Raw genomic sequence first — 27360 nt, forward strand, 5'->3', positions numbered from 1 at the left:
CTTCGAGACCAAGAGTGCTGGACGTTTACCCCTCAGAGTGAGTGAGTGGGCTTCTATACCAAGAGGCCCTGGACGTTGACCCCTCAGAGTGAGTGAGTGGGCTTCTATTCCAAGACGCCCTGGACGTTGACCCCTCAGAGTGATTGAGTGGGCTTCTAGACCAAGAGTCCCTGGACGGTGAACCCTCAGAGTAAGAGAGTGGGCTTCTAGACCAAGAGGCCCTGGAAGGTGAACCCTCAGAGTAAGTGGGTGGGCTTCGAGACCAAGAGGCCCTGGGTGGTGAACCCTCAGAGTAAGTGAGTGGGCTTTTAGACCAGGAGGCCCTAGAAGGTGACCCCTCAGAGTGAGTGAGTGCGTGGGCTTCTAGACCAAGAGGCCCTGGAAGGTGACCCCTCAGAGTGAGTGAGTGGGCTTCTAGACCAGGAGGCCCTGGACGGTGAACCTTCAGAGTAAGTGAGTGGGTTTCTAGATCAAGAGGCCCTGGATGGTGAACCCTCAGAGTGATTGGGTGGGCTTCTAGACCAAGAGGCCCTGGAAGGTGAACCCTCAGAGTGAGTGGGCTTCTAGACCAAGAGTCCCTGGACGGTGAACCCTCAGAGTGAGTAAGTGGGCTTCTAGACCAAGAGGCCACGGACGGTGAACCCTCAGAGTGAGGGGGCTTCAAGACCAAGAGGCCCTGGATGCTGAACCCTCAGAGTGAGCGAGTGGGCTAATAGACCAAGAGGCCCTGGACGCTGAACCCTCAGAGTAAGTGAGTGGGCTTCTAGAGCAAGGGGCCCTGGACGGTGAACCCTCAGAGTGAGTGGGTGGGCTTCGAGACCAAGAGGCCCTGGACGGTGAACCCTCAGATTAAGTGGGTGGGCTTCTAGACCAAGAGGCCCTGGTAGGTGAACCCTCAGAGTGAGTGAGTGGGCTTCTAGACCAAGAGGCCCTGGAAGGTGAACCCTCAGAGTGAGTGGGTGGGCTTCTAGGCCAAGAGGCTCTGGACAGTGAATCCTCAGAGTAAGTGAGTGGGCTTCTAGACCAAGGGGCCCTGGAAGGTGAACCCTCAGAGTTAGTGAGTGGGCTTCAAGACCAAGAGGCTCTGGACGGTGAACCCTCAGAGTAAGTGAGTGGGCTTCTTGACCAAGAGGCCCTGGTAGGTGAACCCTCAGAGTGAGTGAGTGGGCTTCGACCAAGAGTCCCTGGAAGGTGAACCCTCAGAGTGAGTGAGTGGGCTTCTAGACCAAGAGGCCCTGGAAGGTGAATCCTCAGAGTGAGTGAGTGGGCTTCTAGACCAAGAGGCCCTGGAAGGTGAACCCTCAGAGTGAGTGGGTGGGCTTCTAGGCCAAGAGGCTCTGGACAGTGAATCCTCAGAGTAAGAGAGTGGGCTTCTAGACCAAGGGGCCCTGGAAGGTGAACCCTCAGAGTTAGTGAGTGGGCTTCGAGACCAAGAGGCTTTGGACGGTGAACCCTCAGAGTAAGTGAGTGGGCTTCTTGACCAAGAGGCCCTGGTAGGTGAACCCTCAGAGTGAGTGAGTGGGCTTCGAGACCAAGAGTCCCTGGAAGGTGAACCCTCAGAGTGAGTGAGTGGGCTTCTAGACCAAGAGGCCCTGGAAGGTGAACCCTCAGAGTGAGTGAGTGGGCTTCTAGACCAAGAGGCCCTGGAAGGTGAACCCTCAGAGTGAGTGGGTGGGCTTCTAGGCCAAGAGGCTCTGGACGGTGAATCCTCAGAGTGAGTGAGTGGGCTTCTAGGCCAAGGGGCCCTGGACGGTGAACCCTCAGAGTGAGTGGGTGGGCTTCGAGACCAAGAGGCCCTGGACGGTGAACCCCCAGAATAAGTGGGTGGGCTTCTAGACCAAGAGGCCCTGGTAGGTGAACCCTCAGAGTGAGTGAGTGGGCTTCTAGACCAAGAGGCCCTGGAAGGTGAACCCTCAGAGTGAGTGGGTGGGCTTCTAGGCCAAGAGGCTCTGAACGGTGAATCCTCAGAGCAAGTGAGTGGGATTCTAGACCAAGGGGCCCTGGAAGGTGAACCCTCAGAGTGAGTGGGTGGGCTTCTAGACCAAGAGGCTCTGGACGGTGAACCCTCAGAGTGAGTGCGTGGGCTTCTAGACCAAGAGGCTCTGGACAGTGAACCCTGAGAGTGAGTGAGTGAGTGAGTGGGCTTCTAGACCAAGAGGCCCTGGAAGGTGAACCCTCAGAGTGAGTGAGTGGGCTTCAAAACCAAGAGGCCCTGGACGGTGAACCCTCAGAATAAGTGGGTGGGCTTCTAGACCAAGAGGCCCTGGACGGTGAACCCTCAGAATAAGTGGATGGGCTTCTAGACCAAGAGGCTCTGGAAGGTGAACCCTCAGAGTGATTGGGTGGGCTTCTAGACCAAGAGGCCCTGGAAGGTGAACCCTCAGAGTGAGTGGGCTTCTAGACCAAGAGGCCCTGGACGGTGAACCCTCAGAGTGAGTGAGTGGGCTTCTAGACCTAGAGGCCACGGACGGTGAACCCTCAGAGTGAGTGGGCTTCAAGACCAAGAGGCCCTGGATGCTGAACCCTCAGAGTGAGTGAGTGGGCTAATAGACCAAGAGGCCACGGACGGTGAACCCTCAGGGTGAGTGGGTGGGCTTCTAGACCAAGAGGCCCTGGACGGTGAACCCTCAGAGTGAGTGGGCTACAAGACCAAGAGGCCCTGGACGGTGAACCCTCAGAGTAAGTGAGTGGGCTTCTAGACCAAGAGGCCCTGGTAGGTGAACCCTCAGAGTGAGTGAGTGGGCTTCTAGACCAAGAGGCCCTGGAAGGTGAACCCTCAGAGTGAGTGGGTGGGCTTCTAGGCCAAGAGGCTCTGGACAGTGAATCCTCAGAGTAAGCGAGTGGGCTTCTAGACCAAGGGGCCCTGGAAGGTGAACCCTCAGAGTTAGTGAGTGGGCTTCGAGACCAAGAGGCTCTGGACGGTGAACCCTCAGAGTAAGTGAGTGGGTTTCTTGACCAAGAGGCCCTGGTAGGTGAACCCTCAGAGTTAGTGAGTGGGCTTCGAGACCAAGAGGCTCTGGACGGTGAACCCTCAGAGTAAGTGAGTGGGCTTCTAGACCAAGAGGCCCTGGACGGTGAACCCTCAGAGTGAGTGAGTGGGCTTCTAGACCAAGAGGCCCTGGAAGGTGTACCCTCAGAGTGAGTGGGTGGGCTTTTAGGCCAAGAGGCTCTGGACAGTGAATCCTCAGAGTAAGTGAGTGGGCTTCTAGACCAAGGGGCCCTGGAAGGTGAACCCTCAGAGTTAGTGAGTGGGCTTCGAGACCAAGAGGCTCTGGACGGTGAACCCTCAGAGTAAGTGAGTGGGCTTCTTGACCAAGAGGCCCTGGTAGGTGAACCCTCAGAGTTAGTGAGTGGGCTTCGAGACCAAGAGGCTCTGGACGGTGAACCCTCAGAGTTAGTGAGTGAGCTTCTAGACCAAGATGCCCTGGAAGGTGAACCCTCAGAGTGAGTGCGTGGGATTCTTGACCAAGAGGCCCTGGTAGGTGAACCCTCAGAGTTAGTGAGTGGGCTTCGAGACCAAGAGGCTCTGGACGGTGAACCCTCAGAGTAAGTGAGTGGGATTCTTGACCAAGAGGCCCTGGTAGGTGAACCCTCAGAGTTAGTGAGTGGGCTTCGAGACCAAGAGGCTCTGGACGGTGAACCCTCAGAGTAAGTGAGTGGGCTACAAGACCAAGAGGCCACGGACGGTGAACCCTCAGATTAAGTGGGTGGGCTTCTAGACCAAGAGGCCCTGGTAGGTGAACCCTCAGAGTGAGTGAGTGGGCTTCTAGACCAAGAGGCCCTGGAAGGTGAACCCTCAGAGTGAGTCTGTGGGCTTCTAGGCCAAGAGGCTCTGGACAGTGAATCCTCAGAGTAAGTGAGTGGGCTTCTAGACCAAGGGGCCCTGGAAGGTGAACCCTCAGAGTTAGTGAGTGGGCTTCGAGACCAAGAGGCTCTGGACGGTGAACCCTCAGAGTAAGTGAGTGGGCTTCTTGACCAAGAGGCCCTGGTAGGTGAACACTCAGAGTGAGTGAGTGGGCTTCGAGACCAAGAGTCCCTGGAAGGTGAACCCTCAGAGTGAGTGAGTGGGCTTCTAGACCAAGAGGCCCTGGAAGGTGAACCCTCAGAGTGAGTGAGTGGGCTTCTAGACCAAGAGGCCCTGGAAGGTGAACCCCCAGAGTGAGTGGGTGGGCTTCTAGGCCAAGAGTCTCTGGACAGTGAATCCTCAGAGTAAGTGAGTGGGCTTCTAGACCAAGGGGCCCTGGAAGGTGAACCCTCAGAGTTAGTGAGTGGGCTTTGAGACCAAGAGGCTCTGGACGGTGAACCCTCAGAGTAAGTGAGTGGGCTTCTTGACCAAGAGGCCCTGGTAGGTGAACCCTCAGAGTTAGTGAGTGGGCTTCGAGACCAAGAGGCTCTGGACGGTGAACCCTCAGAGTTAGTGAGTGAGCTTCTAGACCAAGATGCCCTGGAAGGTGAACCCTCAGAGTGAGTGGGCTTCAAGACCAAAAAGGCCCTGGATGCTGAACCCTCAGAGTGAGTGAGTGGGCTAATAGACCAAGAGGCCACGGACGGTGAACCCTCAGGGTGAGTGGGTGGGCTTCTAGACCAAGAGGCCCTGGACGGTGAACCCTCAGAGTGAGTGGGCTACAAGACCAAGAGGCCCTGGAAGGTGAACCCTCAGAGTGAGTGGGTGGGCTTCTAGGCCAAGAGGCTCTGGACAGTGAATCCTCAGAGTAAGCGAGTGGGCTTCTAGACCAAGGGGCCCTGGAAGGTGAACCCTCAGAGTTAGTGAGTGGGCTTCGAGACCAAGAGGCTCTGGACGGTGAACCCTCAGAGTAAGTGAGTGGGCTTCTTGACCAAGAGGCCCTGGTAGGTGAACCCTCAGAGTTAGTGAGTGGGCTTCGAGACCAAGAGGCTCTGGACGGTGAACCCTCAGAGTAAGTGAGTGGGCTTCTAGACCAAGAGGCCCTGGACGGTGAACCCTCAGAGTGAGTGAGTGGGCTTCTAGACCAAGAGGCCCTGGAAGGTGAACCCTCAGAGTGAGTGGGTGGGCTTCTAGGCCAAGAGGCTCTGGACAGTGAATCCTCAGAGTAAGTGAGTGGGCTTCTAGACCAAGGGGCCCTGGAAGGTGAACCCTCAGAGTTAGTGAGTGGGCTTCGAGACCAAGAGGCTCTGGACGGTGAACCCTCAGAGTAAGTGAGTGGGCTTCTTGACCAAGAGGCCCTGGTAGGTGAACCCTCAGAGTTAGTGAGTGGGCTTCGAGACCAAGAGGCTCTGGACGGTGAACCCTCAGAGTTAGTGAGTGAGCTTCTAGACCAAGATGCCCTGGAAGGTGAACCCTCAGAGTGAGTGCGTGGGATTCTTGACCAAGAGGCCCTGGTAGGTGAACCCTCAGAGTTAGTGAGTGGGCTTCGAGACCAAGAGGCTCTGGACGGTGAACCCTCAGAGTAAGTGAGTGGGATTCTTGACCAAGAGGCCCTGGTAGGTGAACCCTCAGAGTTAGTGAGTGGGCTTCGAGACCAAGAGGCTCTGGACGGTGAACCCTCAGAGTAAGTGAGTGGGCTACAAGACCAAGAGGCCACGGACGGTGAACCCTCAGATTAAGTGGGTGGGCTTCTAGACCAAGAGGCCCTGGTAGGTGAACCCTCAGAGTGAGTGAGTGGGCTTCTAGACCAAGAGGCCCTGGAAGGTGAACCCTCAGAGTGAGTGGGTGGGCTTCTAGGCCAAGAGGCTCTGGACAGTGAATCCTCAGAGTAAGTGAGTGGGCTTCTAGACCAAGGGGCCCTGGAAGGTGAACCCTCAGAGTTAGTGAGTGGGCTTCGAGACCAAGAGGCTCTGGACGGTGAACCCTCAGAGTAAGTGAGTGGGCTTCTTGACCAAGAGGCCCTGGTAGGTGAACCCTCAGAGTGAGTGAGTGGGCTTCGAGACCAAGAGTCCCTGGAAGGTGAACCCTCAGAGTGAGTGAGTGGGCTTCTAGACCAAGAGGCCCTGGAAGGTGAACCCTCAGAGGGAGTGAGTGGGCTTCTAGACCAAGAGGCCCTGGAAGGTGAACCCCCAGAGTGAGTGGGTGGGCTTCTAGGCCAAGAGGCTCTGGACAGTGAATCCTCAGAGTAAGTGAGTGGGCTTCTAGACCAAGGGGCCCTGGAAGGTGAACCCTCAGAGTTAGTGTGTGGGCTTCGAGACCAAGAGGCTCTGGACGGTGAACCCTCAGAGTAAGTGAGTGGGCTTCTTGACCAAGAGGCCCTGGTAGGTGAACCCTCAGAGTGAGTGAGTGGGCTTCGAGACCAAGAGTCCCTGGAAGGTGAACCCTCAGAGTGAGTGAGTGGGCTTCTAGACCAAGAGGCCCTGGAAGGTGAACCCTCAGAGTGAGTGAGTGGGCTTCTAGACCAAGAGGCCCTGGAAGGTGAACCCTCAGAGTGAGTGGGTGGGCTTCTAGGCCAAGAGGCTCTGGACAGTGAATCCTCAGAGTAAGAGAGTGGGCTTCTAGACCAAGGGGCCCTGGAAGGTGAACCCTCAGAGTTAGTGAGTGGGCTTCGAGACCAAGAGGCTCTGGACGGTGAACCCTCAGAGTAAGTGAGTGGGCTTCTTGACCAAGAGGCCCTGGTAGGTGAACCCTCAGAGTTAGTGAGTGGGCTTCGAGACCAAGAGGCTCTGGACGGTGAACCCTCGGAGTTAGTGAGTGAGCTTCTAGACCAAGATGCCCTGGAAGGTGAACCCTCAGAGTGAGTGGGCTTCAAGACCAAAAAGGCCCTGGATGCTGAACCCTCAGAGTGAGTGAGTGGGCTAATAGACCAAGAGGCCACGGACGGTGAACCCTCAGGGTGAGTGGGTGGGCTTCTAGACCAAGAGGCCCTGGACGGTGAACCCTCAGAGTGAGTGGGCTACAAGATCAAGAGGCCCTGGAAGGTGAACCCTCAGAGTGAGTGGGTGGGCTTCTAGGCCAAGAGGCTCTGGACAGTGAATCCTCAGAGTAAGCGAGTGGGCTTCTAGACCAAGGGGCCCTGGAAGGTGAACCCTCAGAGTTAGTGAGTGGGCTTCGAGACCAAGAGGCTCTGGACGGTGAACCCTCAGAGTAAGTGAGTGGGCTTCTTGACCAAGAGGCCCTGGTAGGTGAACCCTCAGAGTTAGTGAGTGGGCTTCGAGACCAAGAGGCTCTGGACGGTGAACCCTCAGAGTAAGTGAGTGGGCTTCTAGACCAAGAGGCCCTGGACGGTGAACCCTCAGAGTGAGTGAGTGGGCTTCTAGACCAAGAGGCCCTGGAAGGTGAACCCTCAGAGTGAGTGGGTGGGCTTCTAGGCCAAGAGGCTCTGGACAGTGAATCCTCAGAGTAAGTGAGTGGGCTTCTAGACCAAGGGGCCCTGGAAGGTGAACCCTCAGAGTTAGTGAGTGGGCTTCGAGACCAAGAGGCTCTGGACGGTGAACCCTCAGAGTAAGTGAGTGGGCTTCTTGACCAAGAGGCCCTGGTAGGTGAACCCTCAGAGTTAGTGAGTGGGCTTCGAGACCAAGAGGCTCTGGACGGTGAACCCTCAGAGTTAGAGAGTGAGCTTCTAGACCAAGATGCCCTGGAAGGTGAACCCTCAGAGTGAGTGCGTGGGATTCTTGACCAAGAGGCCCTGGTAGGTGAACCCTCAGAGTTAGTGAGTGGGCTTCGAGACCAAGAGGCTCTGGACGGTGAACCCTCAGAGTAAGTGAGTGGGATTCTTGACCAAGAGGCCCTGGTAGGTGAACCCTCAGAGTTAGTGAGTGGGCTTCTAGACCAAGAGGCCCTGGAAGGTGAACCCTCAGAGTGAGTGGGTGGGCTTCTAGGCCAAGAGGCTCTGGACAGTGAATCCTCAGAGTAAGTGAGTGGGCTTCTAGACCAAGGGGCCCTGGAAGGTGAACCCTCAGAGTTAGTGAGTGGGCTTCGAGACCAAGAGGCTCTGGACGGTGAACCCTCAGAGTAAGTGAGTGGGCTTCTTGACCAAGAGGCCCTGGTAGGTGAACCCTCAGAGTGAGTGAGTGGGCTTCGAGACCAAGAGTCCCTGGAAGGTGAACCCTCAGAGTGAGTGAGTGGGCTTCTAGACCAAGAGGCCCTGGAAGGTGAACCCTCAGAGGGAGTGAGTGGGCTTCTAGACCAAGAGGCCCTGGAAGGTGAACCCCCAGAGTGAGTGGGTGGGCTTCTAGGCCAAGAGGCTCTGGACAGTGAATCCTCAGAGTAAGTGAGTGGGCTTCTAGACCAAGGGGCCCTGGAAGGTGAACCCTCAGAGTTAGTGTGTGGGCTTCGAGACCAAGAGGCTCTGGACGGTGAACCCTCAGAGTAAGTGAGTGGGCTTCTTGACCAAGAGGCCCTGGTAGGTGAACCCTCAGAGTGAGTGAGTGGGCTTCGAGACCAAGAGTCCCTGGAAGGTGAACCCTCAGAGTGAGTGAGTGGGCTTCTAGACCAAGAGGCCCTGGAAGGTGAACCCTCAGAGTGAGTGAGTGGGCTTCTAGACCAAGAGGCCCTGGAAGGTGAACCCTCAGAGTGAGTGGGTGGGCTTCTAGGCCAAGAGGCTCTGGACAGTGAATCCTCAGAGTAAGAGAGTGGGCTTCTAGACCAAGGGGCCCTGGAAGGTGAACCCTCAGAGTTAGTGAGTGGGCTTCGAGACCAAGAGGCTCTGGACGGTGAACCCTCAGAGTAAGTGAGTGGGCTTCTTGACCAAGAGGCCCTGGTAGGTGAACCCTCAGAGTGAGTGAGTGGGCTTCGAGACCAAGAGTCCCTGGAAGGTGAACCCTCAGAGTGAGTGAGTGGGCTTCTAGACCAAGAGGCCCTGGAAGGTGAACCCTCAGAGTGAGTGAGTGGGCTTCTAGACCAAGAGGCCCTGGAAGGTGAACCCTCAGAGTGAGTGGGAGGGGTTCTAGGCCAAGAGGCTCTGGACGGTGAATCCTCAGAGTGAGTGAGTGGGCTTCTAGGCCAAGGGGCCCTGGACGGTGAACCCTCAGAGTGAGTGGGTGAGCTTCGAGACCAAGAGGCCCTGGACGGTGAACCCCCAGAATAAGTGGGTGGGCTTCTAGACCAAGAGGCCCTGGTAGGTGAACCCTCAGAGTGACTGAGTGGGCTTCTAGACCAAGAGGCCCTGGAAGGTGAACCCTCAGAGTGAGTGGGTGGGCTTCTAGGCCAAGAGGCTCTGAACGGTGAATACTCAGAGCAAGTGAGTGGGATTCTAGACCAAGGGGCTCTGGAAGGTGAACCCTCAGAGTGAGTGGGTGGGCTTCTAGACCAAGAGGCTCTGGACGGTGAACCCTCAGAGTGAGTGCGTGGGCTTCTAGACCAAGAGGCTCTGGACAGTGAACCCTGAGAGTGAGTGAGTGAGTGGGCTTCTAGACCAAGAGGCCCTGGAAGGTGAACCCTCAGAGTGAGTGAGTGGGCTTCAAAACCAAGAGGCCCTGGACGGTGAACCCTCAGAGTGACTGAGTGGGCTTCTAGACCAAGAGGCCCTGGAAGGTGAACCCTCAGAGTGAGTGGGTGGGCTTCTAGGCCAAGAGGCTCTGAACGGTGAATACTCAGAGCAAGTGAGTGGGATTCTAGACCAAGGGGCCCTGGAAGGTGAACCCTCAGAGTGAGTGGGTGGGCTTCTAGACCAAGAGGCTCTGGACGGTGAACCCTCAGAGTGAGTGCGTGGGCTTCTAGACCAAGAGGCTCTGGACAGTGAACCCTGAGAGTGAGTAAGTGAGTGGGCTTCTAGACCAAGAGGCCCTGGTAGGTGAACCCTCAGAGTGAGTGAGTGGGCTTCTAGACCAAGAGGCCCTGAAAGGTGAACCCTCAGAGTGAGTGGGTGGTCTTCTAGACCAAGGGGCCCTGGGCGGTGAACCCTCAGAGTGAGTGGGTGGGCTTCGAGACCAAAAGTGCTGGACGTTGACCCCTCAGAGTGAGTGAGTGGGCTTCTATACCAAGAGGCCCTGGACGTTGACCCCTCAGAGTGAGTGAGTGGGCTTCTATACCAAGAGGCCCTGGACGTTGACCCCTCAGAGTGAGTGAGTGGGCTTCTAGACCAAGAGGCCTTGGACGGTGAACCCTCAGAGGAAGTGAGTGGGTTTCTAGACCAAGAGGCCCTGGACGGTGAACCCTCAGAGTAAGTGAGTGGGCTTTGAGACCAAGAGTCCCTGAAAGGTGAACCCTCAGAGTAAGTGAGTGGGCCTCTAGACCAAGAGGCCCTGCAAGGTGAACCCTCAGAGTGAGTGAGTGGGCTTCGACACCAAGATGCTCTGAACTGTGAACCCTCAGAGTGAGTGAGTGGGCTTCTAGACCAAGGGGCCCTGGACGGTGAACCCTCAGAGTGAGTGGGTGGGCTTCGAGACCAAGAGTGCTGGACGTTGACCCCTCAGAGTGAGTGAGTGGGCTTCTATACCAAGAGGCCCTGGACGTTGACCCCTCAGAGTGAGTGAGTTGGCTTCTATACCAAGAGGCCCTGGACGGTGAACCCTCAGAGTGAGTGAGTGGGCTTCGACACCAGGATGCTCTGGACTGTGAACCCTCAGAGTGAGTGAGTGGGCTTCTAGACCAAGGGGCCCTGGACGGTGAACCCTCAGAGTGAGTGGGTGGGCTTCGAGACCAAGAGTGCTGGACGTTTACCCCTCAGAGTGAGTGAGTGGGCTTCTATACCAAGAGGCCCTGGACGTTGACCCCTCAGAGTGAGTGAGTGGGCTTCTATTCCAAGACGCCCTGGACGTTGACCCCTCAGAGTGATTGAGTGGGCTTCTAGACCAAGAGTCCCTGGACGGTGAACCCTCAGAGTAAGAGAGTGGGCTTCTAGACCAAGAGGCCCTGGAAGGTGAACCCTCAGAGTAAGTGGGTGGGCTTCGAGACCAAGAGGCCCTGGGTGGTGAACCCTCAGAGTAAGTGAGTGGGCTTTTAGACCAGGAGGCCCTAGAAGGTGACCCCTCAGAGTGAGTGAGTGCGTGGGCTTCTAGACCAAGAGGCCCTGGAAGGTGACCCCTCAGAGTGAGTGAGTGGGCTTCTAGACCAGGAGGCCCTGGACGGTGAACCTTCAGAGTAAGTGAGTGGGTTTCTAGATCAAGAGGCCCTGGATGGTGAACCCTCAGAGTGATTGGGTGGGCTTCTAGACCAAGAGGCCCTGGAAGGTGAACCCTCAGAGTGAGTGGGCTTCTAGACCAAGAGTCCCTGGACGGTGAACCCTCAGAGTGAGTAAGTGGGCTTCTAGACCAAGAGGCCACGGACGGTGAACCCTCAGAGTGAGGGGGCTTCAAGACCAAGAGGCCCTGGATGCTGAACCCTCAGAGTGAGCGAGTGGGCTAATAGACCAAGAGGCCCTGGACGCTGAACCCTCAGAGTAAGTGAGTGGGCTTCTAGACCAAGGGGCCCTGGACGGTGAACCCTCAGAGTGAGTGGGTGGGCTTCGAGACCAAGAGGCCCTGGACGGTGAACCCTCAGATTAAGTGGGTGGGCTTCTAGACCAAGAGGCCCTGGTAGGTGAACCCTCAGAGTGAGTGAGTGGGCTTCTAGACCAAGAGGCCCTGGAAGGTGAACCCTCAGAGTGAGTGGGTGGGCTTCTAGGCCAAGAGGCTCTGGACAGTGAATCCTCAGAGTAAGTGAGTGGGCTTCTAGACCAAGGGGCCCTGGAAGGTGAACCCTCAGAGTTAGTGAGTGGGCTTCAAGACCAAGAGGCTCTGGACGGTGAACCCTCAGAGTAAGTGAGTGGGCTTCTTGACCAAGAGGCCCTGGTAGGTGAACCCTCAGAGTGAGTGAGTGGGCTTCGACCAAGAGTCCCTGGAAGGTGAACCCTCAGAGTGAGTGAGTGGGCTTCTAGACCAAGAGGCCCTGGAAGGTGAATCCTCAGAGTGAGTGAGTGGGCTTCTAGACCAAGAGGCCCTGGAAGGTGAACCCTCAGAGTGAGTGGGTGGGCTTCTAGGCCAAGAGGCTCTGGACAGTGAATCCTCAGAGTAAGAGAGTGGGCTTCTAGACCAAGGGGCCCTGGAAGGTGAACCCTCAGAGTTAGTGAGTGGGCTTCGAGACCAAGAGGCTTTGGACGGTGAACCCTCAGAGTAAGTGAGTGGGCTTCTTGACCAAGAGGCCCTGGTAGGTGAACCCTCAGAGTGAGTGAGTGGGCTTCGAGACCAAGAGTCCCTGGAAGGTGAACCCTCAGAGTGAGTGAGTGGGCTTCTAGACCAAGAGGCCCTGGAAGGTGAACCCTCAGAGTGAGTGAGTGGGCTTCTAGACCAAGAGGCCCTGGAAGGTGAACCCTCAGAGTGAGTGGGTGGGCTTCTAGGCCAAGAGGCTCTGGACGGTGAATCCTCAGAGTGAGTGAGTGGGCTTCTAGGCCAAGGGGCCCTGGACGGTGAACCCTCAGAGTGAGTGGGTGGGCTTCGAGACCAAGAGGCCCTGGACGGTGAACCCCCAGAATAAGTGGGTGGGCTTCTAGACCAAGAGGCCCTGGTAGGTGAACCCTCAGAGTGAGTGAGTGGGCTTCTAGACCAAGAGGCCCTGGAAGGTGAACCCTCAGAGTGAGTGGGTGGGCTTCTAGGCCAAGAGGCTCTGAACGGTGAATCCTCAGAGCAAGTGAGTGGGATTCTAGACCAAGGGGCCCTGGAAGGTGAACCCTCAGAGTGAGTGGGTGGGCTTCTAGACCAAGAGGCTCTGGACGGTGAACCCTCAGAGTGAGTGCGTGGGCTTCTAGACCAAGAGGCTCTGGACAGTGAACCCTGAGAGTGAGTGAGTGAGTGAGTGGGCTTCTAGACCAAGAGGCCCTGGAAGGTGAACCCTCAGAGTGAGTGAGTGGGCTTCAAAACCAAGAGGCCCTGGACGGTGAACCCTCAGAATAAGTGGGTGGGCTTCTAGACCAAGAGGCCCTGGACGGTGAACCCTCAGAATAAGTGGATGGGCTTCTAGACCAAGAGGCTCTGGAAGGTGAACCCTCAGAGTGATTGGGTGGGCTTCTAGACCAAGAGGCCCTGGAAGGTGAACCCTCAGAGTGAGTGGGCTTCTAGACCAAGAGGCCCTGGACGGTGAACCCTCAGAGTGAGTGAGTGGGCTTCTAGACCTAGAGGCCACGGACGGTGAACCCTCAGAGTGAGTGGGCTTCAAGACCAAGAGGCCCTGGATGCTGAACCCTCAGAGTGAGTGAGTGGGCTAATAGACCAAGAGGCCACGGACGGTGAACCCTCAGGGTGAGTGGGTGGGCTTCTAGACCAAGAGGCCCTGGACGGTGAACCCTCAGAGTGAGTGGGCTACAAGACCAAGAGGCCCTGGACGGTGAACCCTCAGAGTAAGTGAGTGGGCTTCTAGACCAAGAGGCCCTGGTAGGTGAACCCTCAGAGTGAGTGAGTGGGCTTCTAGACCAAGAGGCCCTGGAAGGTGAACCCTCAGAGTGAGTGGGTGGGCTTCTAGGCCAAGAGGCTCTGGACAGTGAATCCTCAGAGTAAGCGAGTGGGCTTCTCGACCAAGGGGCCCTGGAAGGTGAACCCTCAGAGTTAGTGAGTGGGCTTCGAGACCAAGAGGCTCTGGACGGTGAACCCTCAGAGTAAGTGAGTGGGTTTCTTGACCAAGAGGCCCTGGTAGGTGAACCCTCAGAGTTAGTGAGTGGGCTTCGAGACCAAGAGGCTCTGGACGGTGAACCCTCAGAGTAAGTGAGTGGGCTTCTAGACCAAGAGGCCCTGGACGGTGAACCCTCAGAGTGAGTGAGTGGGCTTCTAGACCAAGAGGCCCTGGAAGGTGTACCCTCAGAGTGAGTGGGTGGGCTTCTAGGCCAAGAGGCTCTGGACAGTGAATCCTCAGAGTAAGTGAGTGGGCTTCTAGACCAAGGGGCCCTGGAAGGTGAACCCTCAGAGTTAGTGAGTGGGCTTCGAGACCAAGAGGCTCTGGACGGTGAACCCTCAGAGTAAGTGAGTGGGCTTCTTGACCAAGAGGCCCTGGTAGGTGAACCCTCAGAGTTAGTGAGTGGGCTTCGAGACCAAGAGGCTCTGGACGGTGAACCCTCAGAGTTAGTGAGTGAGCTTCTAGACCAAGATGCCCTGGAAGGTGAACCCTCAGAGTGAGTGCGTGGGATTCTTGACCAAGAGGCCCTGGTAGGTGAACCCTCAGAGTTAGTGAGTGGGCTTCGAGACCAAGAGGCTCTGGACGGTGAACCCTCAGAGTAAGTGAGTGGGATTCTTGACCAAGAGGCCCTGGTAGGTGAACCCTCAGAGTTAGTGAGTGGGCTTCGAGACCAAGAGGCTCTGGACGGTGAACCCTCAGAGTAAGTGAGTGGGCTACAAGACCAAGAGGCCACGGACGGTGAACCCTCAGATTAAGTGGGTGGGCTTCTAGACCAAGAGGCCCTGGTAGGTGAACCCTCAGAGTGAGTGAGTGGGCTTCTAGACCAAGAGGCCCTGGAAGGTGAACCCTCAGAGTGAGTCTGTGGGCTTCTAGGCCAAGAGGCTCTGGACAGTGAATCCTCAGAGTAAGTGAGTGGGCTTCTAGACCAAGGGGCCCTGGAAGGTGAACCCTCAGAGTTAGTGAGTGGGCTTCGAGACCAAGAGGCTCTGGACGGTGAACCCTCAGAGTAAGTGAGTGGGCTTCTTGACCAAGAGGCCCTGGTAGGTGAACACTCAGAGTGAGTGAGTGGGCTTCGAGACCAAGAGTCCCTGGAAGGTGAACCCTCAGAGTGAGTGAGTGGGCTTCTAGACCAAGAGGCCCTGGAAGGTGAACCCTCAGAGTGAGTGAGTGGGCTTCTAGACCAAGAGGCCCTGGAAGGTGAACCCCCAGAGTGAGTGGGTGGGCTTCTAGGCCAAGAGTCTCTGGACAGTGAATCCTCAGAGTAAGTGAGTGGGCTTCTAGACCAAGGGGCCCTGGAAGGTGAACCCTCAGAGTTAGTGAGTGGGCTTCGAGACCAAGAGGCTCTGGACGGTGAACCCTCAGAGTAAGTGAGTGGGCTTCTTGACCAAGAGGCCCTGGTAGGTGAACCCTCAGAGTTAGTGAGTGGGCTTCGAGACCAAGAGGCTCTGGACGGTGAACCCTCAGAGTTAGTGAGTGAGCTTCTAGACCAAGATGCCCTGGAAGGTGAACCCTCAGAGTGAGTGGGCTTCAAGACCAAAAAGGCCCTGGATGCTGACCCCTCAGAGTGAGTGAGTGGGCTAATAGACCAAGAGGCCACGGACGGTGAACCCTCAGGGTGAGTGGGTGGGCTTCTAGACCAAGAGGCCCTGGACGGTGAACCCTCAGAGTGAGTGGGCTACAAGACCAAGAGGCCCTGGAAGGTGAACCCTCAGAGTGAGTGGGTGGGCTTCTAGGCCAAGAGGCTCTGGACAGTGAATCCTCAGAGTAAGCGAGTGGGCTTCTAGACCAAGGGGCCCTGGAAGGTGAACCCTCAGAGTTAGTGAGTGGGCTTCGAGACCAAGAGGCTCTGGACGGTGAACCCTCAGAGTAAGTGAGTGGGCTTCTTGACCAAGAGGCCCTGGTAGGTGAACCCTCAGAGTTAGTGAGTGGGCTTCGAGACCAAGAGGCTCTGGACGGTGAACCCTCAGAGTAAGTGAGTGGGCTTCTAGACCAAGAGGCCCTGGACGGTGAACCCTCAGAGTGAGTGAGTGGGCTTCTAGACCAAGAGGCCCTGGAAGGTGAACCCTCAGAGTGAGTGGGTGGGCTTCTAGGCCAAGAGGCTCTGGACAGTGAATCCTCAGAGTAAGTGAGTGGGCTTCTAGACCAAGGGGCCCTGGAAGGTGAACCCTCAGAGTTAGTGAGTGGGCTTCGAGACCAAGAGGCTCTGGACGGTGAACCCTCAGAGTAAGTGAGTGGGCTTCTTGACCAAGAGGCCCTGGTAGGTGAACCCTCAGAGTTAGTGAGTGGGCTTCGAGACCAAGAGGCTCTGGACGGTGAACCCTCAGAGTTAGTGAGTGAGCTTCTAGACCAAGATGCCCTGGAAGGTGAACCCTCAGAGTGAGTGCGTGGGATTCTTGACCAAGAGGCCCTGGTAGGTGAACCCTCAGAGTTAGTGAGTGGGCTTCGAGACCAAGAGGCTCTGGACGGTGAACCCTCAGAGTAAGTGAGTGGGATTCTTGACCAAGAGGCCCTGGTAGGTGAACCCTCAGAGTTAGTGAGTGGGCTTCGAGACCAAGAGGCTCTGGACGGTGAACCCTCAGAGTAAGTGAGTGGGCTACAAGACCAAGAGGCCACGGACGGTGAACCCTCAGATTAAGTGGGTGGGCTTCTAGACCAAGAGGCCCTGGTAGGTGAACCCTCAGAGTGAGTGAGTGGGCTTCTAGACCAAGAGGCCCTGGAAGGTGAACCCTCAGAGTGAGTGGGTGGGCTTCTAGGCCAAGAGGCTCTGGACAGTGAATCCTCAGAGTAAGTGAGTGGGCTTCTAGACCAAGGGGCCCTGGAAGGTGAACCCTCAGAGTTAGTGAGTGGGCTTCGAGACCAAGAGGCTCTGGACGGTGAACCCTCAGAGTAAGTGAGTGGGCTTCTTGACCAAGAGGCCCTGGTAGGTGAACCCTCAGAGTGAGTGAGTGGGCTTCGAGACCAAGAGTCCCTGGAAGGTGAACCCTCAGAGTGAGTGAGTGGGCTTCTAGACCAAGAGGCCCTGGAAGGTGAACCCTCAGAGGGAGTGAGTGGGCTTCTAGACCAAGAGGCCCTGGAAGGTGAACCCCCAGAGTGAGTGGGTGGGCTTCTAGGCCAAGAGGCTCTGGACAGTGAATCCTCAGAGTAAGTGAGTGGGCTTCTAGACCAAGGGGCCCTGGAAGGTGAACCCTCAGAGTTAGTGTGTGGGCTTCGAGACCAAGAGGCTCTGGACGGTGAACCCTCAGAGTAAGTGAGTGGGCTTCTTGACCAAGAGGCCCTGGTAGGTGAACCCTCAGAGTGAGTGAGTGGGCTTCGAGACCAAGAGTCCCTGGAAGGTGAACCCTCAGAGTGAGTGAGTGGGCTTCTAGACCAAGAGGCCCTGGAAGGTGAACCCTCAGAGTGAGTGAGTGGGCTTCTAGACCAAGAGGCCCTGGAAGGTGAACCCTCAGAGTGAGTGGGTGGGCTTCTAGGCCAAGAGGCTCTGGACAGTGAATCCTCAGAGTAAGAGAGTGGGCTTCTAGACCAAGGGGCCCTGGAAGGTGAACCCTCAGAGTTAGTGAGTGGGCTTCGAGACCAAGAGGCTCTGGACGGTGAACCCTCAGAGTAAGTGAGTGGGCTTCTTGACCAAGAGGCCCTGGTAGGTGAACCCTCAGAGTTAGTGAGTGGGCTTCGAGACCAAGAGGCTCTGGACGGTGAACCCTCGGAGTTAGTGAGTGAGCTTCTAGACCAAGATGCCCTGGAAGGTGAACCCTCAGAGTGAGTGGGCTTCAAGACCAAAAAGGCCCTGGATGCTGAACCCTAAGAGTGAGTGAGTGGGCTAATAGACCAAGAGGCCACGGACGGTGAACCCTCAGGGTGAGTGGGTGGGCTTCTAGACCAAGAGGCCCTGGACGGTGAACCCTCAGAGTGAGTGGGCTACAAGATCAAGAGGCCCTGGAAGGTGAACCCTCAGAGTGAGTGGGTGGGCTTCTAGGCCAAGAGGCTCTGGACAGTGAATCCTCAGAGTAAGCGAGTGGGCTTCTAGACCAAGGGGCCCTGGAAGGTGAACCCTCAGAGTTAGTGAGTGGGCTTCGAGACCAAGAGGCTCTGGACGGTGAACCCTCAGAGTAAGTGAGTGGGCTTCTTGACCAAGAGGCCCTGGTAGGTGAACCCTCAGAGTTAGTGAGTGGGCTTCGAGACCAAGAGGCTCTGGACGGTGAACCCTCAGAGTAAGTGAGTGGGCTTCTAGACCAAGAGGCCCTGGACGGTGAACCCTCAGAGTGAGTGAGTGGGCTTCTAGACCAAGAGGCCCTGGAAGGTGAACCCTCAGAGTGAGTGGGTGGGCTTCTAGGCCAAGAGGCTCTGGACAGTGAATCCTCAGAGTAAGTGAGTGGGCTTCTAGACCAAGGGGCCCTGGAAGGTGAACCCTCAGAGTTAGTGAGTGGGCTTCGAGACCAAGAGGCTCTGGACGGTGAACCCTCAGAGTAAGTGAGTGGGCTTCTTGACCAAGAGGCCCTGGTAGGTGAACCCTCAGAGTTAGTGAGTGGGCTTCGAGACCAAGAGGCTCTGGACGGTGAACCCTCAGAGTTAGAGAGTGAGCTTCTAGACCAAGATGCCCTGGAAGGTGAACCCTCAGAGTGAGTGCGTGGGATTCTTGACCAAGAGGCCCTGGTAGGTGAACCCTCAGAGTTAGTGAGTGGGCTTCGAGACCAAGAGGCTCTGGACGGTGAACCCTCAGAGTAAGTGAGTGGGATTCTTGACCAAGAGGCCCTGGTAGGTGAACCCTCAGAGTTAGTGAGTGGGCTTCTAGACCAAGAGGCCCTGGAAGGTGAACCCTCAGAGTGAGTGGGTGGGCTTCTAGGCCAAGAGGCTCTGGACAGTGAATCCTCAGAGTAAGTGAGTGAGCTTCTAGACCAAGGGGCCCTGGAAGGTGAACCCTCAGAGTTAGTGAGTGGGCTTCGAGACCAAGAGGCTCTGGACGGTGAACCCTCAGAGTAAGTGAGTGGGCTTCTTGACCAAGAGGCCCTGGTAGGTGAACCCTCAGAGTGAGTGAGTGGGCTTCGAGACCAAGAGTCCCTGGAAGGTGAACCCTCAGAGTGAGTGAGTGGGCTTCTAGACCAAGAGGCCCTGGAAGGTGAACCCTCAGAGGGAGTGAGTGGGCTTCTAGACCAAGAGGCCCTGGAAGGTGAACCCCCAGAGTGAGTGGGTGGGCTTCTAGGCCAAGAGGCTCTGGACAGTGAATCCTCAGAGTAAGTGAGTGGGCTTCTAGACCAAGGGGCCCTGGAAGGTGAACCCTCAGAGTTAGTGTGTGGGCTTCGAGACCAAGAGGCTCTGGACGGTGAACCCTCAGAGTAAGTGAGTGGGCTTCTTGACCAAGAGGCCCTGGTAGGTGAACCCTCAGAGTGAGTGAGTGGGCTTCGAGACCAAGAGTCCCTGGAAGGTGAACCCTCAGAGTGAGTGAGTGGGCTTCTAGACCAAGAGGCCCTGGAAGGTGAACCCTCAGAGTGAGTGAGTGGGCTTCTAGACCAAGAGGCCCTGGAAGGTGAACCCTCAGAGTGAGTGGGTGGGCTTCTAGGCCAAGAGGCTCTGGACAGTGAATCCTCAGAGTAAGAGAGTGGGCTTCTAGACCAAGGGGCCCTGGAAGGTGAACCCTCAGAGTTAGTGAGTGGGCTTCGAGACCAAGAGGCTCTGGACGGTGAACCCTCAGAGTAAGTGAGTGGGCTTCTTGACCAAGAGGCCCTGGTAGGTGAACCCTCAGAGTGAGTGAGTGGGCTTCGAGACCAAGAGTCCCTGGAAGGTGAACCCTCAGAGTGAGTGAGTGGGCTTCTAGACCAAGAGGCCCTGGAAGGTGAACCCTCAGAGTGAGTGAGTGGGCTTCTAGACCAAGAGGCCCTGGAAGGTGAACCCTCAGAGTGAGTGGGAGGGGTTCTAGGCCAAGAGGCTCTGGACGGTGAATCCTCAGAGTGAGTGAGTGGGCTTCTAGGCCAAGGGGCCCTGGACGGTGAACCCTCAGAGTGAGTGGGTGAGCTTCGAGACCAAGAGGCCCTGGACGGTGAACCCCCAGAATAAGTGGGTGGGCTTCTAGACCAAGAGGCCCTGGTAGGTGAACCCTCAGAGTGACTGAGTGGGCTTCTAGACCAAGAGGCCCTGGAAGGTGAACCCTCAGAGTGAGTGGGTGGGCTTCTAGGCCAAGAGGCTCTGAACGGTGAATACTCAGAGCAAGTGAGTGGGATTCTAGACCAAGGGGCCCTGGAAGGTGAACCCTCAGAGTGAGTGGGTGGGCTTCTAGACCAAGAGGCTCTGGACGGTGAACCCTCAGAGTGAGTGCGTGGGCTTCTAGACCAAGAGGCTCTGGACAGTGAACCCTGAGAGTGAGTGAGTGAGTGGGCTTCTAGACCAAGAGGCCCTGGAAGGTGAACCCTCAGAGTGAGTGAGTGGGCTTCAAAACCAAGAGGCCCTGGACGGTGAACCCTCAGAATAAGTGGGTGGGCTTCTAGACCAAGAGGCCCTGGACGGTGAACCCTCAGAATAAGTGGATGGGCTTCTAGACCAAGAGGCTCTGGAAGGTGAACCCTCAGAGTGATTGGGTGGGCTTCTAGACCAAGAGGCCCTGGAAGGTGAACCCTCAGAGTGAGTGGGCTTCTAGACCAAGAGGCCCTGGACGGTGAACCCTCAGAGTGAGTGAGTGGGCTTCTAGACCTAGAGGCCACGGACGGTGAACCCTCAGAGTGAGTGGGCTTCAAGACCAAGAGGCCCTGGATGCTGAACCCTCAGAGTGAGTGAGTGGGCTAATAGACCAAGAGGCCACGGACGGTGAACCCTCAGGGTGAGTGGGTGGGCTTCTAGACCAAGAGGCCCTGGACGGTGAACCCTCAGAGTGAGTGGGCTACAAGACCAAGAGGCCCTGGACGGTGAACCCTCAGAGTAAGTGAGTGGGCTTCTAGACCAAGAGGCCCTGGTAGGTGAACCCTCAGAGTGAGTGAGTGGGCTTCTAGACCAAGAGGCCCTGGAAGGTAAACCCTCAGAGTGAGTGGGTGCGCTTCTAGGCCAAGAGGCTCTGGACAGTGAATCCTCAGAGTAAGCGAGTGGGCTTCTAGACCAAGGGGCCCTGGAAGGTGAACCCTCAGAGTTAGTGAGTGGGCTTCGAGACCAAGAGGCTCTGGACGGTGAACCCTCAGAGTAAGTGAGTGGGCTTCTTGACCAAGAGGCCCTGGTAGGTGAACCCTCAGAGTTAGTGAGTGGGCTTCGAGACCAAGAGGCTCTGGACGGTGAACTCTCAGAGTAAGTGAGTGGGCTTCTAGACCAAGAGGCCCTGGACGGTGAACCCTCAGAGTGAGTGAGTGGGCTTCTAGACCAAGAGGCCCTGGAAGGTGAACCCTCAGAGTGAGTGGGTGGGCTTCTAGGCCAAGAGGCTCTGGACAGTGAATCCTCAGAGTAAGTGAGTGGGCTTCTAGACCAAGGGGCCCTGGAAGGTGAACCCTCAGAGTTAGTGAGTGGGCTTCGAGACTAAGAGTCTCTGGACGGTGAACCCTCAGAGTAAGTGAGTGGGCTTCTTGACCAAGAGGCCCTGGTAGGTGAACCCTCAGAGTTAGTGAGTGGGCTTCGAGACCAAGAGGCTCTGGACGGTGAACCCTCAGAGTTAGTGAGTGAGCTTCTAGACCAAGATGCCCTGGAAGGTGAACCCTCAGAGTGAGTGCGTGGGATTCTTGACCAAGAGGCCCTCGTAGGTGAACCCTCAGAGTTAGTGAGTGGGCTTCGAGACCAAGAGGCTCTGGACGGTGAACCCTCAGAGTAAGTGAGTGGGATTCTTGACCAAGAGGCCCTGGTAGGTGAACCCTCAGAGTTAGTGAGTGGGCTTCGAGACCAAGAGGCTCTGGACGGTGAACCCTCAGAGTAAGTGAGTGGGCTACAAGACCAAGAGGCCACGGACGGTGAACCCTCAGATTAAGTGGGTGGGCTTCTAGACCAAGAGGCCCTGGTAGGTGAACCCTCAGAGTGAGTGAGTGGGCTTCTAGACCAAGAGGCCCTGGGAGGTGAACCCTCAGAGTGAGTGGGTGGGCTTCTAGCCAAGAGGCTCTGGACAGTGAATCCTCAGAGTAAGTGAGTGGGCTTCTAGACCAAGGGGCCCTGGAAGGTGAACCCTCAGAGTTAGTGAGTGGGCTTTGAGACCAAGAGGCTCTGGACGGTGAACCCTCAGAGTAAGTGAGTGGGCTTCTTGACCAAGAGGCCCTGGTAGGTGAACCCTCAGAGTGAGTGAGTGGGCTTCGAGACCAAGAGTCCCTGGAAGGTGAACCCTCAGAGTGAGTGAGTGGGCTTCTAGACCAAGAGGCCCTGGAAGGTGAACCCTCAGAGTGAGTGAGTGGGCTTCTAGACCAAGAGGCCCTGGAAGGTGAACCCCCAGAGTGAGTGGGTGGGCTTCTAGGCCAAGAGGCTCTGGACAGTGAATCCTCAGAGTAAGTGAGTGGGCTTCTAGACCAAGGGGCCCTGGAAGGTGAACCCTCAGAGTTAGTGAGTGGGCTTCGAGACCAAGAGGCTCTGGACGGTGAACCCTCAGAGTAAGTGAGTGGGCTTCTTGACCAAGAGGCCCTGGTAGGTGAACCCTCAGAGTGAGTGAGTGGGCTTCTACACCAAGAGGCCCTGGAAGGTGAACCCTCAGAGCGAGTGGGTGGGCTTCTAGGCCAAGAGGCTCTGAACGGTGAATCCTCAGAGCAAGTGAGTGGGATTCTAGACCAAGGGGCCCTGGAAGGTGAACCCTCAGAGTGAGTGAGTGGGCTTCGAGACTGTGGACCTGGCTGGTGGGTCTGGGATGAGAGACACGCCAGGTTGTTGAAGTAATGCAGGTTTTATTAGGATATCACGTTTTGTTTTAAACATCAATGTCCTTCTCGTTCTGAAGGTCAGTCTTTCCCTTGCAAATTGACTCGGATCCGTTTTGGCGTTGTGAGGTGTTCCCGCTTGGCTGACGTAGGGAGGTTCAGCTCGGTGATGTCTGGTCAATACGTCGGTTTCCCAAGCTCCGGGTTCCCATGAAAAAGAAGACCAACAGAAAGGAGGCCGTTAGTTCTATTGTCGGCTGGGGGGTGTGCACCTCGGGGCCGTGTGTAGTGAGACAGGGGTTCACCGGTGATACTGTACAACCAGCGGTAGTGGTGAGACGTGATTACAGACAGTGAGGGAGTAAACGCGGGGTAATGGAACAAGAGGAAAGGGAAGACTAGGGAGTACTAGGGGTCTATATACACTTTTTACACACGCTTGCTTCCCACCCAAGCTGCCATATGCCGCCGTACCTGAGAAAGCCACACTCCTCCCCCGGGAGTGTGGCACGGCGGCTCACGGGGTCGTTGGCCTCCTGGCTCTCCTTGGGACCCTTCTCCGCTTCCTTCTGCTTCTTCCTCGGGGACTCTCCGTGTTCCTTCGCTACGTACTCCTGCCCGCTCTCCGACTCCGACTCCGCTCCTCGCCTTCTCCACCGGGGTGACGTCACACGCCCCAAACAATACTTCCTGGGGTTTATCCAATCCGACTGTTCTGACGTGGGCGGAAGGAGGGGTCTCCTCCTCAGGGAACGCCCAATTAAAGGCACCGCGTTCCTCTTCCTCCAGTTCGTCCAGTTCCGATTCCCAGGGGTTCGTCTGTAAGGAAGGAGGCATCACTGGGTCAGTTCTGGGTGTCCACCACTCCTCGTTACAGAGACCAAGAGGCTCTGGACGGTGAACCCTCAGAGTGAGTGAGTGGGCTTCGAGACCAAGAGTCCCTGGAAGGTGAACCCTCAGAGTGAGTGAGTGGGCTTCTAGACCAAGAGGCCCTGGAAGGTGAACCCTTAGAGTGAGTGGGTGGGCTTCGAGACGAAGAGGCCGTGGACGGTGAATCCTCAGAGTAAGTGAGTGGGCTTCGAGGCCAAGAGGCCCTGGAAGGTGAACCCTCAGAGTGAGTGGGTGGGCTTCTAGACCAAGGGGCCTTGGACGGTGAACACTCAGAGTGAGTGGGTGGGCTTCTAGACCAAGAGGCTCTGGACGGTGAACCCTCGGCTTCTAGACCAAGAGGCTCTGGACAGTGAACCCTGAGAGTGAGTGAGTGAGTGGGCTTCTAGACCAAGAGGCCCTGGAAGGTGAACCCTCAGAGTGAGTGAGTGGGCTTCGAGACCAAGAGGCCCTGGACGGTGAACCCTCAGAATAAGTGGGTGTGAGGTTCCGTGACTATTTGAACCCGTGTTTTTAACATTGTCGCAAATACATAATTTTGGTATCAGTGAACCGCAAATGATCCATCTAGTATATCCTGGTGTTTTCGCTATGCTACGAGCAAGAGCACTCCTGTTACAAACACATTTCTGTTCTACCCATGGCATCCATCTTAGATTACGGCAGACATTTTGTATTCTTCGCCCTCACATAGTCAATGGACACGCAATGACCTCTTTCAATTAAGGACACATAGGCTTTAGCAGGCAATTCACCTTGCTAGTGACACGTGCACCTTAGGCAAACAACGCTGTGGCAGCATGACTCAGCAAGAGCTGCCTCCCCAGCCTGAGGCCAGTCCTGCTATACTGGTTCTCGTGTCCGTTGGCCTGATCATGATTAGGCGGACGAAGCTGGTAGCCTTGCCCATTTACGACCCACAAACATCTCTTATCCTACTGTTCTATCTTCTGCACCTGGCTCTGCTCCTTTCCTTCTGGGCCTTTATTAGGGGGAGGTAACGAAATTTACGATGAGGCGGTCCGGGTCTTGAATGAGAAATTGACATGGGATTATGATGGAATAGTGGGAACCCCTCGTTCGTAATGTTTTGACATCAGATATTGTTGACGATTCCTGTGCAACGCCAAATATTTATTGTTTAAGATACAAAGGTTTTTGAATGTGCTAACATATAAAGAATTTGCCTGAAGCCCAATATTCAGTATATAAGGAGCAACCCTCTTTGTACAAATTGAACAGGCTCCTAGATACTGCCCATGTGTAGTTTCTGTGACTTCTGTGTCCCTGCAGTAATAAACCTTTGGTCTTTGACGCCACCATCGAGAAGCCCGTGTTTCTGTTTGTTTATGCACCGAGGCAGGTAGAACTCCGGGGTCTTCGGGTGTTATCCCTGACACCTCTGGACGGAACCAAAAAGTCCAGAACTCCAATTGGCGCCCAACGTGGGGCGACGTCATTCGGTACCGGTCCAAAAGCCTGAAGAGTTCGAGAAGCTTCGTGTGAAGATTCCAGAGGGAGGCGCCCCACTTCATCGATCCCGGCATATCGCAAAAGTGGCCCGACGTTCTCTTCCACGAGGGTTCCCGTTCGGATGGCTACAGTGGTCCGTTGCTTTGACCGTCGCCCTGTCTTGGACCCGAGGTGCAGTCCTTAGTACGGCGAGACGTGACGGGTTTCTCCTTGGTGACGTCTTCAGTGCCTCAGTTAAGTATTAAGTGGTTGCTAGTTGGTTACTTCGTAAGGGTTGCTCCTGTTTGGATAATCCTTTTAGTTTTTGGTTTGGTTTGGTTTCGTAAGATTATCACTGGTTGTTCTGGTTAAGATAATCATTTGGTTTAGTTTGGGTATCGATACATTTGTGCGCTTTGGTAGGCCTAAGTTCTTCGTTCGAGTGCGCACCTTTTGTTTGTGTTTTGTCTGTTCTGTGTTCCGGATTATAAAATGGTAAGTCGGAAAAATTGTATGTTGTCTTGTTTTAGTTGCAACAGTGATTCCCAGTTGGAGGACTCGTGTTCGGTTCCTCCGATTGGAACTCCCCTTTATGATCTATATTGCAAATTTGGTGTGGGCCCTATCTCTTATAACGAGGTATGGATCCACTATACAGAGAAAGATGGTGTCCTTAGTTGGCCACTGCATGGTAGTTTTGAACCCCAAGTTCTTGATAATTTAGAAACGAAATTGTTCAAGAAGAAAGCCCGGCCGGCAATGTTTGATTCTTTCCGTTATTGGCGAAAAGAATCTAAACAGAGAGAAATTAAAAAGTTGAAGAAAGAACAGAAAAAGCAAGAGTTGACTTTAGAACAGTCTGCTAAGCAGCTGCAACTCAACGAGTCTGAGAAAGCGATGGAGGTGGCCAATAGAGAGCGTAATTTAGCGATAGACAAGTGCTATCCTGCTTTGCCATCGAGTACAGCTAAGATAGTAGAGGACCCCGAAAAGGATCCCCTGTTGTCTTACTTGTTACGATCACCCCCACCGTATGCACAGGGTGCTACGGCTCCACCTATACCAAATGTTCAATTACCGGTTGCTGGACAACCTGGTGTTCCTGCTCCTCTGAATCAAGTTCCTGTACCTCCTGTGATCAATATTAATGTTCCTTCGATACCCCCTCTTCCAGGGTTGCCGGCTTCTTTACCTATACCTGTATCGCTCACACCTGCTAGTTCACAGGCTATTTTGCCCGCTACTCCTACTGTTCCTGTTCTATCTGTTCCAACTGCTACTCTATTTACTGCTTCTGCTAATATTATGACTCCGCTTTCTGTTCGTCGGAGAATCACTGATTCTGTCTCTAATATTCTATCTCCCTTCTATAAAACTCTGATTAAGACTCCTACCTCTGACTCTGTGCAGAGACGTAGTCAGCTTCCCAGTACTGAAGAGCGAGGAATATTAGATTCCACTGCTCTTAGATGGGTTTCGAAAGTTGGAAGATATAATGTACAAGATGTATTAGATACATTTATGCAATGGAACGAACCGACACAACGATATGTGTTCGATGAAATGTGCTTCCTTCTACGTGAGGAATTGGAAGAGGATGACTCTGAATCAAATAGGGAAGAATTAATTAATGTTCAGAAAGAGTTTGCTGCAGGTATGATAGTTGGTCAAAATATAAAAGGAGCAATGGAACTGATTTTAAGTTATAGGAATGACCCATCCCTTCGTTCACCGAGGGAGTTAGAGAAACGTAGTACGAAACAAAATCGTCAATACCCAATGAGGGAGGTTCCACCAATTTGGCGTGAAGCTGTGCAAGCTAATGTAAACCTTGGTATTGCAGCCGCTCCAGCCCAATTCCAGAGAGTATGGATACATATTCCATGGAAGCGAGCTGAAGTATTAGCAGTGAAACAGGCCTTGCCAGATCCGCGTAAAAATCCTGCAGGATACTACAAAGAGTTGGCTCAGACAGTTGACGCTTGTGTATTGAATCTAGCTGACATAGATCTGCTATTTGGTAATGTAGTACCGCAACCAATTTGGGCTAAGATTCGTAAAGAGAATCATCCAGTTGCCCTAGGTGGTGATTGGGCAGCTATAATTGCAGCGGATGGTCAACAAATAGGTGGTTCTAAACCTGAACCCTTAATTGCTAATTTGCCTGGTAGAATAATCGATTTAATGAAAACCCTGATGCCTGCATTACGCGTTAACTGGGACAAATTGTCCGCGTGCAAACAGAAGAAAGACGAAAGCGTCTCCGACTTTTTCACAAGATTCGAGGAGACTTTCGTGGATCATAGTGGTCAGGATATGAGCACAGAAGGAGGCCAGAGATTATTTGTTGATAAATTTGTGCACAATCTGTTGCCAGAACTTAGTGGTAAATTAAAGAATTCTGAAAGTGCGTGGGCTGTCTCTACGACTGCGCAAATACTTGCGACTGCCCAGTACTATGAAAATAGGGATAAAGAGGAGAAAGAAAAATCAGATAAAAAGACGAAAGATTTAAAAACTAAAGTTCTTTTACAGCAAGCATATCCGCCTCGCATGAATAATTCTCATACACAGCAAGGGTCATATCAAAGGACGGAGTATAATTCTCAGAGGCCACAGTACCAATGGAATCAGTGTGCTTATTGCAAAATGGAAGGCCATTATAAGACTGAGTGTCCAGTCTTAGCGCAAAATAATGCTGCGACAGCTCAGAGAGGTCGTGGTAGTTCTATACAAAACTCT

The sequence above is a fragment of the Lissotriton helveticus genome, chromosome 10, assembly GCF_964261635.1.
Source record: "Lissotriton helveticus chromosome 10, aLisHel1.1, whole genome shotgun sequence".
Lineage (NCBI taxonomy): Eukaryota > Metazoa > Chordata > Amphibia > Caudata > Salamandridae > Lissotriton > Lissotriton helveticus.